Consider the following 16,095-nt stretch of genomic DNA (forward strand, 5'->3'; position numbering starts at 1 on the left):
TATGGGGGAGCCCAAACCTGCTTTCCCCAGCAGATGGGGGATAGGAAATGTGGGATCTGAATGGGGCGGGGGAGATTCTTGAAAGGTAATACACATGAGTGAAACAGGCGGTAATGATGAAGGGGCCCCTGAAATCTCTGACGGAAGCCCTGCTGCAGGCATCGATTTGCCCGCTCGCTAGAGAGGAGCAGGCAGGGGTGGCAGCCTGCCTGGAAGGCAGGAGAGTGATATCTGAGGCCACAGCGGTCAGGGTCACCTGCAGGTTCAGGTCAGACATCTGTGTTTTCTCTCTTTAAAAGTAATTTAGATTTCCCTCAACTGCTGTTACTTAATTGTATTCTTTCTTTGCTCATTGATGTTTGATAGAATTTTAATTCCTAAGAGTGTTTTTGAATATAGATGATTTTAATCTAATTGTGGTGCATTATTTCTGTTTCATCAGGCACCCAGAATTAGATGACATAAGTATTGTGTTTTTACTATTATTTTTAACCACCATTGACATTTCATAAAACCTGAAACTAAAAGGAGATATTTGAAGCAAAAAAACAAAATACCTTTAATATATATATTATTAGAAATCTATAAAAGTAGCTTAATATTTACCTCAATAAACCTTTACCTCAATTTATCTCAATAAAGACATCCCTGGTTGAATCTGTCAGCATTTTTCTTAGTTAAATTAGAAATTCATAGATTAATGTAAGGGACTGGAAATTTACAACCATTGTTTCTTATTTTACAATTTTATGAAGTTTGTCGTTTTAGACCTGTTCATGATATCCTTTGCTTTGCAAGTCTTTCGATGTTATGCAGTCAAAACTTTTCCCTGTGAAAAATAATAAAGGGGCAGAGGTCAATCCCAGGAAGGCAGCTTGAGGAACTGTCCACCCACTGCCCAGCGAGAATGCCATAGCTGGTTAAAAAAAAAAAATTGTCCTAAGGACATACAACATATGAAGAAACTTTCATTCAAGAAAATCTACTAAGTCAGTGAGAGCAGAGAGAGTCTATAGCATGTGGCCAAGGACACAGGGATCACAAGCCCCCATCCTTCCCCAGTCAGGGGCTGCAGGGTCTCCCCGGGAGGGGCAGCTGCTAGCATTTCTCAGCCCCTACTCTGCGCTGCAGAGGCTAAATGCCAGGCAAGCACAGCCAAGAAGCCAGGGCCTCCCTCCCTCCTTCCCCCAGCCCCAAGGCAAGGGCTCTTCCCAGAGTCATCGCCACGGGCACTGGCCCCGGTCTTTGTCCGAGCGTGGTCACAGGGTGGAGGTTCCATGGAGGGAGAGGCCGCTGCGGCTCAGCACCAGGCTCCAAAAGCAGAAGTGTCGCTGGGGAGAGCAGCTCACTTTCTCCGCCCGCAGCTGCACACCAGGCTCAGGTATTTGCCCAGGAGGAGAGGCGAATACCAAGGAGGCTCCAAAAACAGAGCTCCCTGGGTAAACGGCCTTGGCTGAGGGTGTTGTCAAAAGCAGTGGAGATTTTGGTTACACAACTCAGAGGAGGCTAACAGCTTGATGAGAGCCACCGGCTTAACCAGAGGCCAGCTATGTTGCCAGAGGGAACTTGTTAGACAGAAATAGCCCCCCTACAGTTAAAATATATATATATATATTTGTTTAAATATATTTTATTGATTTTCCACAGAGAGGAAGGGAGAGAGACAAGAGTCAGAAACATCGATGAGAGAGAAACATCGATCAGCCGCCTCCTGCACACCCCCCAACGGGGATGTGCCCGCAACCCAGGTACATGCGCTTGACCGGAATCGAACCTGGGACCCTTCAGTCCGCAGGCCGACGCTCTATCCACTGAGCCAAACCGGTCACGGCAAAAAAAATACATATTTTTTAAATTTCCATTTAAAAATGGCAAAGGACACACACTTAATTTGGCTCCTTCTCTAAAATCCACTGAAATAACCATCGTTTTTATTTTTTAAGAAAAAGCTGCAAGGATGAAAATAGGAGGGGAGGCTATTTTGGGAAGTAGAAAGCAAAGTGGCTTTAAGCTTCTCACCGAGAACGTGAAAGCTAGATGGAGTGGAACAAGGCTTTCAAAATGATAAGGCAAACTATTTAGCCTGAAATTCTATACTCTCATCTAGTTTTGATAAATAGTGTTTAAAGGTAGAACAAAATAAGTGAAGAAAAGCCTTTGATGCTGGAAATAGGTGGTCCAACAGGAGGCGGCAAAGGGAAGCCCAGACGTGAGGGAGGTTCCAGGTGGCGGCTGTGTCAGGTGGCACGGCCCTGCCCGGCCTGAAGCAGGCAGGGAGGCACCGGGCAGCCTTTCCCAGGAAGAGATCAGAAACGATGCATCAGATCTTTCTCAAAAAAGATCTGATGAAGATTTGAGGGTTGGGTTAGTGTAAAGTACATGGAAAATCAAACAAACAAAAAAAAGTAAGGTAATTATCTCCAAGGCAGACAGAAAGTTATGCAGGAAAGAAAAAGAACTCATCGTTTTCCACATGGCTCAGCTGCTGCATATAGTATTTACATAGTCACAGTGTTGTAGACACTGAGTATTGATTTACACGAAATTATAACCAGTTTGAAAGCAGGAGGGGAAAAGGACTTATACGTGCGGAACATGGAGTCGGGGAGAGGAACGCTAAATCTTTATCTTCTACAGGTGAGAGTCAGTAGATTACACCTGAAAGGGAAAAATCAAGAAGTACCAATAAAAGCATGTTATTTAGAGAATTGAGGTCTCTACCTAAGGAATCAGTTAAAATAGGCGAAAGTACTTATCTCTGAGACAAAAAAAAAAAAAAAATGCAGAGTGTGGGGTGGCTGTTTTTCATAATAAACTTCGGAGAATATTTGACCCTTAAACTAATATGCATTATAACTTTGAATAAATTTTTAAAATATATGTTCCTCTCTCTTCTATATTTTGTCCCTTCACTCACCAGTGATCTGTTTGCAGAGTAATAGTTTATATTAGTATCAAATGTTAATTCTGCCTCTGGCTTGAAGACATTACCATGAAGGCTAAGACAGATATTTAGAAATGTTGCTTTTAATAATAGCAGCTACGGTTACTACGTGCCCAGTCCCGTACTGTGCGCATACATTATCTCCCATTTCCACAACAGCTGTGCAAAGTAGTCCTGCTTTCGTTTTCAATGTCCTTTAACCCAGAGAGATTAAAGAATTTGCTAATTTCTCACAGCGCTCCCTGACGCCAAGGCCTCTATTCTTGCTTTCTGTTGGGTCACATCACCTCTTTCTAGTTTTTGAGCTTAAAAGAACTTCAAAGAGGGGAAAATGTAGCAGATCAAAGAACTCATTTTGGGAGGGGGAGGGGCAGAGAAACCCTGAAGGATTCAGCACTATTACTAGATAATAACTAAGCTTAACCCCACTTGGAATTTCCAAATGGTCACGTGAGCAAAGCAAGCAGTTTGTAAAACTCTGGCTCAGAGTCCCCATGATTTCAAACATGAAAGTCTCGTTCTCTAATTTTAAAAGAGCTGCCCAGCATAGACCTAAACAACCGGTGAGAATGCTGTGTCCAGAGAAGCCAGGCATCACAAGGCTGATTTCTGACAAGCAGGGGCCCAGATGGCATAACTGCTTCCCAGTGGGCCCGGTGGCTTGGACCTGGCTCAGAAGTCCCCTCTAAATGATTCCTGGTTGCGTTTACCTTGCAGTTTAAATCACTCAGAGATGGGAGAGTGTGTTGGCCCGCGTCTTTCCTGGAATTGTTGTGTGATACAATCAAGACACTGATCTGGTCTTGAAGCCAGTGGGCTGACCGGCTCCAGTTTGGGTAGAGAGCAGGACAGCATTGTTTACAGCCTTCTTTCTGAGAAGTCAGGGGCCAACAAGAGCCAGTTAAGAAACGAAAGTGAAATCAGCTGCTGGTGACCTCAGGAGTGGGCCGAAGTTCAGAGAGCTGTTTACTCTGAGAGGTACCAGTGCAAATGCGGGCAGCTCTGCCTGGTCTGCCTGTCCGGCACCTCGTCCCGCTCCTGGGGCCTGACACGTCCTGCCCAGGGGCCCGGGGCCTGACCCGAGCAAGCCAGCGAGAAAGAACAACCCGCACCTGAGCTCCTGCTCCTCCGGTTTAGGAGCGTTTCTGTGGGCTCTGCATCTCCTTTCGGTGAGTACCCACCCTCCCGGCACCCTCGATTGCCCAGCCTGCCTCTCCGTGCAAGATGAGTTTGTTTTCTTACCCCTGAGACCTTTCACATTCTAGCCGTGGGCAGGCGAAAGCATCGGCTGTCAGTGTCTGCCACCTTCCTCCCCCATGTCTGCTTACCCCGTCCTCCCTGCAGCATCACCCTGGGTATCTCTGGCCTAGGACATGGTGAGGGCAACGCCAGTAGCACTGGGCAGAAACGCGGGGATGACTGCGGGCAGCAGGGGCCTGCACAAAGTCTGCACTAACGCCCGTGGCCGGGGCGGTGGATTGTTCGTAGAGCCTAAACATACATGCTGTGGATTAAGCTTGTCAACCTGTGTTCCTGACTCAGGAAGGATATCATAGGGTCTAAGAGATTTTCAGTGCCTGTGTGATTGGATGCCATGGCTTCTCATTCCTTGATGGAAATTCATGTGGGATTTTAGATGTGTTGGCGCACATCCTCAAAGGTTTTTGTTTTTTAATATGGGCTCTTTCTCTAATAACTTTCATTATCTTCTTCACCTGTAAGATGAAAAAATTCTTTGAAAAAAGGAAGGAAAATGCATGCATATGTGAGACCCCTTCTTTCCTTCCTCCCTCATGACAAGTACATTTTTCGTATTTGCTCCCTGTGCCCCCTCCCTCCTGAAGTCCTGGGCCTCTGAGTCAGTTCGCGTGATGGTCTCGGTTCACTCAGCAAGTGTTCCCTCTTCTCACTGTTCTTTCCAGCTTCTTCCCTGATCTGAATACTGAGTTAGTTGCTTGTTTTATTGCTTCATTTTTTTATAAATATAACATAGTTCTGGAAATATCTTTAATGCAAAAAGAACAACTGCCTATAATGCCACTATCTAGATATATCTGGTTTTTCTAAAGGTTGCATAGAGTTTCATCATCTTGGTGTGTCATTTAATTCTGATGTTGGGCTTCCACATTGCTTTCCATTTTTTTGTCCAAATAATATTCTGATGAGCATTCCTGGATCGGAATCATTGATTGCATTTGTGATTGCTGCCTTAAGGTAGACTTGTAAGTGGAATTACTTGGCCAAAAGATGTGACTGTTTTTAGGATTTTTAATGCATATTGCCAAATTGCTTCCAGAAAGTTTGTAAGAATTTCACCTCGACAGTCATTGTATGAGAATGCCGTTTTACTGCATCTTGGGATCAAGTGTTTTTATTGGCTGTTTTGATGAAGTACATAGGTTGTTTTCCTGGGCATATCTTTGACTACATGGCCTAAAGTATAGACCTTTTTATGTTAGTTAATGTGATACAGTGATTTCTAATAAATACATATTTGTTCTTTGTCCCCATTCCTGGCTCAGAGCTCCTAAAAACTTTTGGGATTTCTTAAGTGATCATAATATAACAGTGTCTTATTTATCGATAGCAAGCCCTTCAAACCACATCTGCATTTCTGTTAACGGGGTGACTTCTGGAAAGCCCCAGGTTGCAGGAGAAAGCAAGCATGTGATTAGAGGGCTGGAGCTTTCAGCCCCACCCTGACCTCAGGGAGGTGAGTGGCTGGAGACGAGTCTCACTAAGGGCGATGATCTAATCAGTCCTGCCTGTGTTATGAAACCTTCATCATCCCTGCAGCACAGGGTTGGAGAGGTGCTGGGAGAGTGGCCTGCTACCTCCACCCCCCTGCTCACCCCCCGCCCCCATACCTTCCCTAGGTGTCTCTTCCACTGGCTGGTCCTGAGTTGTATCCTTTTATAATAAACCAGTAACCTAGTAACCTCCCAATTATAACCAGTCAGTCAGAAGCACAGGTGACAATCTAGACCTGAGGTTAGCATCTGAAGTGGAGGGTGGTCCTTGTGGAAGCAAGCCCTTAACTGTGGGATCTGAGGCCATCTCCAGGTTGATGGTGTCAGAATTAAGTTAAATTGTAGGGCATCCAGAGAACTGCTTGGTGGAGGAACCCCTCCCACCTCCCCACCCCCCATCCCCCCACACACACTTAGTGGAGAGGACAGAGAAGTTGTTTACAGTGCTCTACTGTTTAGCATTCCTTCTTTTGTCAAATATCTCAAATACCCCTTTATATTTCTTGTCTACTTTTAGGGCAGGGGTCCTCAACTTTTTTAAACAGGGGGCCAGTTCACTGTTCCTCAGACTGTTGGAGGGCCGGACTATAGTTAAAAAAAAAAAAACTATGAACAAATTCCTATGCACACAGGGGTGGCAAAAACACCCGGCGGGCCGGATAATTGTTTTCGGCGGGCCGCATGTGGCCGCAGTTTGAGGACCCCTGTTTTAGGGGTTAATGTTTCCTTGTATCTGTTTGCACGAACATTTTATACATTAGGTACAGTAATCATTTCATTTTTTGTTGCAGATAGTTTTCATGCACATTTACCTGTTTCGTTTGTTTGTTAATCCTCACCCGAGGATATTTTTCCCACTGATTTTTAGAGAGCGTGGAAGGGAGGGAGAAAGAGAGAGAGGGGGAGAAAGGGAGAGAAACATGAATGTGAGAGAGACACATTGATTGGTTGCCTCCTGAAGGTGCCCCAACGGGGGCGGGGATCCAACCCGCCACCCAGGCAGGTGCCCTTGACCAGGAATCCAACCTGAGACACTCTAACCACGGGCACCAGCCAGGGCGTGCTCATTCACTTTTTAAAATTCATGTTGTTTTGTTGTGTATTTTAAATAGTTTAAGTCTGTACAATTTTTCGTTGTGGTTTCAATTTGCTTTTAAGCTCAGAGCGCTCTTATAAATCAAATATATACATGCTTCTATGTTTCTGTTCGCTACATTTTACCATTGGATCCACGTGCAATTTATTTGGGTACTCGGAGTGAGTGACATGAGGACGTAAAATAGTTCTGTTTTCAGTTAAATGGCTTCCGCAGTAATAAAAACCCGTTCTTCCACTAAATTACAGCGCCATTTCCATCCTGTGTCACTTCGTATGCAAAGCTTTCCAGAGTCAGTCCGCGCTCCGGAGCTGCCCGTCGGGACCTGCCATTGCGTTTCATTCGGCCCAACTTCCCCTCCAGTTAGTCTAGAAATCTTCCTGCGAACCGGAGACAGGGATGGCTCCTGCGACCAGCCTGCCGCAGGCCTCCCAGGGATACAGCTTAACGTTAATTAATAAACATGACGAATATTTGGGAAGCTGAGTCTTCAAATCCGCGGAGAGTACGCTCTCACCCGCACCTGAGGTTCTGCCGAGCGTGTGCCGCGGCCTCAGCTCAGACCCGCCTGTGGATGCTGAAACGGACGCAGTTCAGTAACCAGCGTGCGCATTCCCTTAGTCAAAGCAAAACAATCCATTTAGTACAAAAGGATAGACTCGGGGCCAGCGGCGGGAAGAGGCGCCTAGGGGAAGTATGGGGGACGAGGGGGCGGGGAGGGTACCACGCCACCCCCCCAGCGCCTCCACGTTCACCCTCCCAGCACCCGCAGCAGCGGAGCCTCTTCCTGCGGGATGCTGGCAGGAGCGAGTTGTATGGAGTGAGGAGGCCACGGAGCCCGGCAGGCTGGGTGGGGGGAATCTCCTCACCGAGCTAGAGGATAGAGGAAGGAGCCAGTGCTGAGGTGCAGGGCTGTGGCTGGGGCCTGCTAGGTCTCTGTGACAGGTGTTTCCCCCAAGTGTTGACCTAGATTTGGATTTGTGACAGGCCCCGCCACTGGGGCAGCCTCCGTGGTGTGGGTCCCGATAGATGAATTCACTTTCTCAGCCCCCCTAGGCCTCAGGAGACTTTGGGAGGTGACCCCCAGATCCCAGCGCTTTTGTCCACTTGGCGGCAGGAGGGAGGGGCGTTCTAACAGCGAGGCCCTGCCCGTCCTCGGGCATCCCATCCTCGGGCATCCCATCCTCCGGGAAGCAGAGCCGCCGTGAGCGGGGGAAGTCACTTTCTGAGGTTCCCAAATGCTGGCCTGAGGGGTGCAGGGTGGCCCCTTAGCACCTGCTCTCTCTGAGCTGTTCTGCACTTGTTCAGAAGCCATTTCACGTGCATCTGAAGCTCACAGGAAAGAGCAGCAACCTCTTGTGTGGGATGGAGGTGAAGTTCATGAAAACCTTAGCCTCCCTTCCTGCCCCCTCTCAAATATCTTTGCAAAAATTGAGGTCAAGGTCTACGTGACTATTATTCTTTGCCTTTGTCTCCACTTTTCTTTGACTGTAAGGTACAAAGTGCATGGACGGGTCTTGGTCTTCCCAGCAAGGCTGGTGGCAGCAGGGTCCCGAGTAACCCCCTCAGCATCTGTCTGGCTTCTTCCCTTTTCACCTGTGTCTGCGTTTTCAGCCCCACCCCCTGGGGGCCTATGAGTCAGAGGACACAATCCAAACCTCCCACCTTGGCCTACAAGGCCCTTGGGGATCTGGGCCCCACTCACCTGTCCAGTTTCATCTGGTCCCTTCTTAGTTGGGCTGCAGCCCCCCTGCTCTGCAGCCTGTTCCTCTCCCAACAGCATGTTTATCACAATTGCTCTCTCCTCCCAGGAGGCTCTTCCCTTGGTGCACGATAGCCTTTCGTACCCCAGGCCTCCCCTGACCCCTGATCTAGACTCGCCACTTCCTCCTGCCGGTGTATCCACTTCATCCTGTGTATGACTTCCCAAAGTTTTCAGATGTTATAATTATTATTTTTTTTAAATATGTGTTTGTGCCCAACTGGCTTGGCTCAGCGGTTGAGCGCTGACCTTTGAACCTGGAGGTCACAGTTCAATTCCCTGTCAGGGCACATGCCCACCCGGGTTGCGGGCTCGGTTCTCAGTGGGGAGCGTGCAGGAGGCAGCCAATCAATGGTTCTCTCTCATCATTGATGTTTCTGTCTCCCTCTCCCCTCCTGTCTGAAATTAAATGTGTGTGTGTGTGTGTGTGTGTGTGTGTGTGTGTGTGTTTTAATATGCGTTGGGTATTTTTCACCCCAGCGAGAGCACAAGCCCAATGAAAGCAGGCCCCTGGTTTGCCCTCGTGTAACTGGTTCCCTGGCATGTGACTCTGGAAATCATCCAAAAATGCATGGTTAATGGGGCCACCAGGTGGGACGGTGGGTGTTCAGGAGAAGAGGGCCTGGGAGCCTCCGTCATGACCGCAGCAGAAGTGGCGCGGGACCGAGGCCACGCCGGAGGCCTCCCTGGCGTCTAGTGCTGTTTGTCCTCCACTCGGCCTTGGGTCCATGAACCTTAGCCTCCTGTGAACTTGACTGTGGAGTCCCACCAATAAAAACAAGTGCGGAAGGGTTCCAAGGTACAAGCATTTTCTCATTTTTTTAAGGATTTTTTTCCTCCCTCTAAACATTTTTTTTGACCTTTGTTCCTAGCTGCATCATCTCTAGCAAAGGGCTAATAAATAACAAAGCAAGTGAACAGTTAGCAAGTTAATATTAATGGAAGCTTTGAAACAGCCTGTTGCAGCAGCCTGCTGTGTGTGAGGGTGGTGGGACCCAAAGTGGTCAGCTCGCTATTGCAGTCACGTGGTGTTGTATTTCTGCTGGTAAAGCTGTTTTTATTTATGGGGGAGAATTAAGTCGGTCAGATGTCACAGCATTTCCTAAAGAGCCGCTGGCAGGCCTGGCCTCCTGCGGCCCACTCTGGGGAACCCAGGAGGCTGCCCCCCAAATGCCTTCAGGAAACTGCTGAGGCCCCATTTTGAAATAAAGAGAACCTGGGCTCATACTTCACCAAAGGAAATAAGACACAAATGTCTTGCTTTTTCCCTTTTCATGTGTGGGAGCCACACCCAGACCATGAACACAAAAGTTCAGCCAGAGACAGGCAGGCTGGTGGCCTGTGAGGAGGAGGAGGAGGAGGAGGAGGAGGAGGAGGAGGAGGAGGAGGAGGAAGAAGAAGAGGAAGGGGGGGGAAGGAGGGGGAGGGGAGGCGGGGAGGGGAGGAGGAGGAGGAGGAGGAGGAAGAAGAGGAAGGGGGGAAGGAGGGGGAGGGGAGGCGGGGAGGGGAGGAGGAGGAGAAGGAGGAGGGGGGGGAGGAGGGGAGAGGGAGGGGGAGGAGGAAGTGACAGCTGCCTCTCCCCGGCAGGCTCCCGGCTTTCTTCTGTTAACACTTCCCTCCTGAGCTTTGCTTCTCTGGGCTCATGTTACAGTCCCCCAGCCTCCACCTCTCCCTCGCTCTTCCCTCCATTCCCTTTTCTCTCTCGGTGTCACAGCTTCCTCGGTGGAGTTAGAGCAGCCACAGGTGTGGTGGTTCTAGGGGTAAAATGGACTCACCTGAGTCTCACGGAGCATTGAGAGACGGGAGGGGGAATGGATGCTGGTGATGTGCCCAAGGCCACAGGACCAGCGAGCGACAGGACAGCCACGGGAACCCAGATGGTCTGGCTCCAAGGTCCAGGTCTTAGCTGCCAGGTCCCTATGTGACAGCTGCCTTCCTGGGACTCACGAGACCAAACAGTTCCCTCCCTTCCTTCCTTCCCTCCTTCCTTCCTTCCTTCCTTCCTTCCTTCCTTCCTTCCTTCCTTCCTTCCTTCCTTCCTTTTTAATCTTCAGTCAAGGATGTTTAGAGAGGAAGAGAGAGTGAGAGACATTGATTGGTTGCCTCCCATACTCACCCTATAGGGTATCGAACCCAAAACCTAAGTATACGCCCAGACCTGGAATCACGCGGGCCAGGGTAAAAGATAGAATTTTGATAGATGATAGATAATAGGTCAAGAGATATCCAGCCAACCATAGATACGTAAAAATGAGTAACAGGCAAGATTCCTTGTCCTTATAGAGCTCCCATTCTACTGGGGTGGGAAAGACAGTAAGTACGACATTTAGAACGTTCGGTGGTGCTATGCTATGAAGAGCAGGAAGGGGCTGGGAGTGCGGCGACTTCGGAGGGGCTGGTGCAGTTTAAAAAGCCAACCAGGATGTCCTGACTGAGGGAGGCGAGGGAGGGAAGTATATTTAATGGAAGAGCATTCCAGGCAGGGGGAATGGCAAGCACAAAAGCCCTGAGCTTGGCCCAAATTTTTGGAAAATACGGAAGAAGGGGTTGTAGCAGAAGCTGGGGGGCGGGGGTCAGAAGATGAGACGAGGTCAGAGAGCTGACGTGGCAGTAACAGCACGAGGTGTCCCGTTCCTGCCCATGTTGCCCATGAACAGAGGGCACCCTTGGTAAGCCGAGTCCCCCTTGGTAGAGAGGTCCAGGCATATTCATGCCTGCCAGGTGGAGCGTGCTGTTCTGGAGGAGGAACCCGAGTGTGCCGGCGCCCAGTCCCCACCCCGTGGGGAGGGAGTGCTGACTGACGGGAGGGGCCATTCTCTATGGGGACCCGCGGTCCTCTGCGAGGCTTCACTGAGCTGTGAGGAACACAATAGCTGGCACTGCTGGTGGGTACGGTCCTCTGGGTTGCTGTGTAGGCATGCTGTGAGGCTGGCCCCGGGCATTATCTGTGGCCAAGACATGCAGGTGAGGAGGCAGGTAAATGGTGGGAAACGAAATAAACCCAGCTCTAAATCAAGCCTGATTACTCAATAGCCTCACCCATTCTGGCAGGAAGAATGAATTTTTTAAAAATCCACACAGAAGAATCTTTTTATTTTTTTGGTTGGTTGGGGGGAGGGGGGGTTCCTTTTGTATAAGACAGTGGTTCTCAACCTTCCTAATGCCGCGACCCTTTAATACAGTTCCTCATGTTGTGGTACCCCCAACCATAAAATTATTTTTGTTACTACTTCATAACTGTAATTTGGCTACTGTTATGAATCGTCATGTGAATATCTGATATGCAGGATGTATTTTCATTGTTACAAATTGAACATAATTAAAGCATAGTGATTAATCACAAAAAACAATATGTAATTATATATGTGTTTTCCAATGGTCTTAGGCGACCCCTGTGAAAGGGTCGTTCGACCCCCAAAGGGGTCGCGACCCACAGGTTGAGAACCGCTGGTCTAAGATAAAGTAGAGGAGAAGGGAGTTTACTAGGAAACTCAAATATTGGCATAAGATGAAAAGGTAATCTGAAAGCCTTTAGAGCAGTGACAAGTTAGAAATGATAACTGAGTGCATGACCGCTGTTTATTATGCAATAGCCGCGTGTAAGAAAAGGGCACAGCGTATGCTCGGGAGGCAGACATTGGCCCTAGAAACCCGCTATGAAAAGGCAGACACAATGGCTCGTTTGTAAAGTTCATTTTGATTCTGTGACTGGAGAGAGCAAGCGGCACGCAGAATCTTAAATAAATCAGCAAGGGTTCCCGCCGATGGGGCCTTCCTGCTCCCAGCCCTGCGAGTGCTCCTCCCAGCCCCGGGCACCGCCGTGGCACTTCCTGCTCACACAGGCCGGGCCTGCACCGGGGCCTGGGCAGCCTGGGGTTGTTACTCGGCGCGACGGACAGCCAGAGGGGTTCTCAGTGCCATTTCTGCCAAATTGTAATCCTCCCTCAGACACAGCCTCATGAACATCTCACTCTTTTAATATGAAACTGCCAAGAATAGGGTGTGAAGTGTGTGTCTCTCTCAGTCACCATCCCGTCAGCGTGAACATTTTAGAAATGCTTGAACGAAAAACAACAGACAACCTGCCTCCGCTGAATAGGCTGAGAATCTTTGCCTTCTGCTTCCCAAAATGGGACTCGGAAGTAACAACGGTCGAGTCGGAACACACTGATGTGGAGTCTCAATCTGTGTCTTGGCCCGGGGCCCTGGTGCAGCAAAAGGGTTGTGCTTTATTGTAACAATTACGACGGCAAAGGGCTAGCAGCCTTTATTTATGAAGGGGCTCATACGGGCTGAGAAGCAAAACCAAAACTCGGAATGATAATAAGAAAAAGACACACAGAGGAACTGAGAGCACGGATGAGAGAAACACTAAAGGTCGTCAAAAGACACTTGGAAAATGTGGAGCTCGATTCATGAAAGAGAAACGGTGATGATGCTGTCACTGGTCATTATCAAGATGAAGACTGGAGAATGCCCAGCACTGGGGGCGATGAGAGAATCAGCACCCTCTCAGCTGCTGGTGGAAGTGTCCACGGAAGAAGTGTTCAAATCTGTAGGGAATTTTTATCAGGTTATTTGAGCCAAAGTGACTACATATGCCAGAAAACAAGATCTCAAATGCTCCAGAGAACGGCAGTTTTGCAGTGTACTTTATACATTAGAATCAAAGGAGGAGACATAGAAGGTACATGGAATCCATTGGCGGTAGATTAAGGAGGCAGGTGGGAGAGAGCAAAAGAGGAAGATCTCTGGGTTTGGATAAAAGACAAAATGGAGAAACACATTTCTTTTCCATTGGCGGGTACAGGATCGCTAATAATTAACATTTACCGCACACAGAGCTGGCATGCAAGGAGCAAGCTAAGAGGGGATGCTGTGGCCTTGTGCTCTGGTGTGGGCGTTGTGCCTTCGAGGGGCCTGGAAAAGGGAATCCCTCTGACATTGGGAAGGTATGTCATCATAGCCTAGATGCATAAGAACAGAGTTCACCTGAGGTAAAGATTGACTCGCTAAGGAAGCTGTAGGCCTGGAAGTGATTGGCTGCATGACCTGCCGCGCTAGGAATTTGTGACCAGGCCACCCTGTGTGGCTACTTTGGGTCACAGAGCTTGTCACCTGCCTGGTGCCTCCAGCCCAAGCTTGTCAGGTGTATTGCATAGTCCAGTTCTTGTTCACAAAGGATAAACTGATCCACAAATACATTCACCATCACATTATTTATAATATTACAAAGAAGTCTATAAAAACTTTAAACTGTGCAACTGCTATGCAGTCATTCAAAATATCATGTAGGGGACATTTCTAGTGATGCAAGGAAATATTCATGCTATAGAGATATTTACAAAGGGAGACATAAACAGATGTAGTTAATGTAAACTCAACTCTGCAAAACAACGTTCCAGAAGGAAATGTGTTGTTGAAAGTGGTCATTTCTACGCGCGGAGGTTATGGATCAGACTTCCACATTTCCAGTCATCTACCATCAGCAAGTATGAACTTTATTTAAAACGGAAAACAATTCACCTAAAAATGGCAACAATGATTCAGCAGCCTCCCCTTTGCCCTCTGAAGGAAGCACCCGCTTATCATTAAAGGGAATTAGACGGCTCATAGTTGTGAGAGCGTGATAACTACGATTACATGATTCTTAAAAGCCAAAACAAACAAACAACCGGGGAGGCTCCTAGAACAGCCGAGGAGAAGGGTGCCATGGGGTTTCCCAACCAAATCTCCGTCGACTGTGAAAGGTTTAGAAAAGGAAGCCAGGATGAGCCTCCAACCTCTCTGTCCACGAGCTCCCAAAGTCGGTCCGTATTTCCAAGAGGAAGCATGTAGGGCCATCCCAGCACGGTGTTGAGTGTGTGTGACATAGAACACGGCCCCTCCCCTCAAGGTGTCTTGTTAACACATTGCGCACCGCATAGAAATCTCTAAGACATACACCAGGGACTGCACGTTTTGGGGCAAACTGCACGTTATTTAAATCATCATCATGCACTTTAGGTGTTGTTTTTCAATAATTATAACATTTTTATTTACAAAAACAAACAAACAAAGTTCCTAGTACTTTTTTAACGTATGGTACTGCGTAAAACATTTTCTTCTATGAAGAGGGACCAAACAAAATTTACATAAGTATCTAGATTCGCTCCTTTTTCCATGGGCGTGAAAAACGAGAACACTCGTGAGCGGTCCTTAACAGATGGCACGCGAAACATGAGAAAACTCCTGAGCGGTACGAAATGTGTTAAGATCAGTGTATGTTAAGATACATACGTGAAAGGACAGAGAGAGTTCCTCCTGTGTGTCAGCATCATGCTGGCGAGAACATGGGAGACAGAGGAAAGTTGTCCCTGGGAGAGATCACAGCAGACATTCTAGCTCTGGGCTGGCTCAGGGTGGCGAGGGGAGTCCCGGGAAGCGGGGGGAATTTGTAGGGTTTAGAGCAGCGGTTCTCAACCTGTGGGTTGCGACCCCTTTGGGGGGTCGAACGACCCTTTCACAGGGGTCGCCTAAGACCATCGGAAAACACATATATAATTACATATTGTTTTTTGTGATTAATCACTATGCGTTAATTATGTTCAATTTGTAACAATGAAATTGGGGGTCACCACAACATGAGGAACTGTATTAAAGGGTCACGGCATTAGGAAGGTTGAGAACCACTGGTTTAGAGGAACAGAAAACAGGGCCGAACTTTAGGGGTTGGGCAGACGGGAATGGGAACGAGGACAGTCTGAGAGACGCTGGATTAAGCAAAGCAAGACTGGAAGACCCAAGGGAGCAGGGCCTCACTAGAGAATTCCAAGTTCAAGTTCTAAATCAGGCCTGCCGGTGGAGACCCAGGGCGCCGAGCTGGGACTCAACTCCTCACACATGGAGAGGCGAGAAGAATGAAGGAAGCCAGAGACCCTGCACCTTCTCCACACGATCTGGGGCTTCTTAGCTCTTTTATTTTGTTTCACTCTATTGAAAACTCCAAAAGGTCAGAGGCAAGAAAAACAGGAAGTCAGAAACAAAGGGCCGGAGGAGCTGCTGGAAGGCGGCTGAGAAGTCCCATGATCTTTCTCGAGGGAGCTGTGTTTTCAAGAAGTTTAACAGTGACTTCTTTGGAACCCAAATACAACAGGCTTGATATAGGAGAAATAAGAAGGAGCATTTATACAAAGGCAAGTCCCAGCCTGTTGGTTTCTGGACAAGGGAGGCAAGTCAAACCTTATTTCCTGCAGCACAATGACAGAAGTCGGGGTTCCAGGCCTAGAAATCTACTTTCCACCATGAAATGCCTACCGTCACTAAACATGCAGACAGAGGCTTATGCAAGCATGTGTGAAATATGCAAAATATGTCCCGCTGGGAATTTCTCCCCGATGGGCCCTAACTGGCTAAAACTCCTATTATCTCAATCTGATAAAGTATGGACTAAAGGCACCATTTTCATTCTTTTTTTTTGTGATTAATCACAAAAATATGTCATTATATATGTGTTTTCCGATGGTCTTAGGCGACCCCTGTGAAAGGGTCGTTCGACCTCCCA

This window comes from Myotis daubentonii, chromosome 10 (genome assembly GCF_963259705.1).
Source record: "Myotis daubentonii chromosome 10, mMyoDau2.1, whole genome shotgun sequence".
Taxonomy (NCBI): Eukaryota; Metazoa; Chordata; class Mammalia; order Chiroptera; family Vespertilionidae; genus Myotis; species Myotis daubentonii.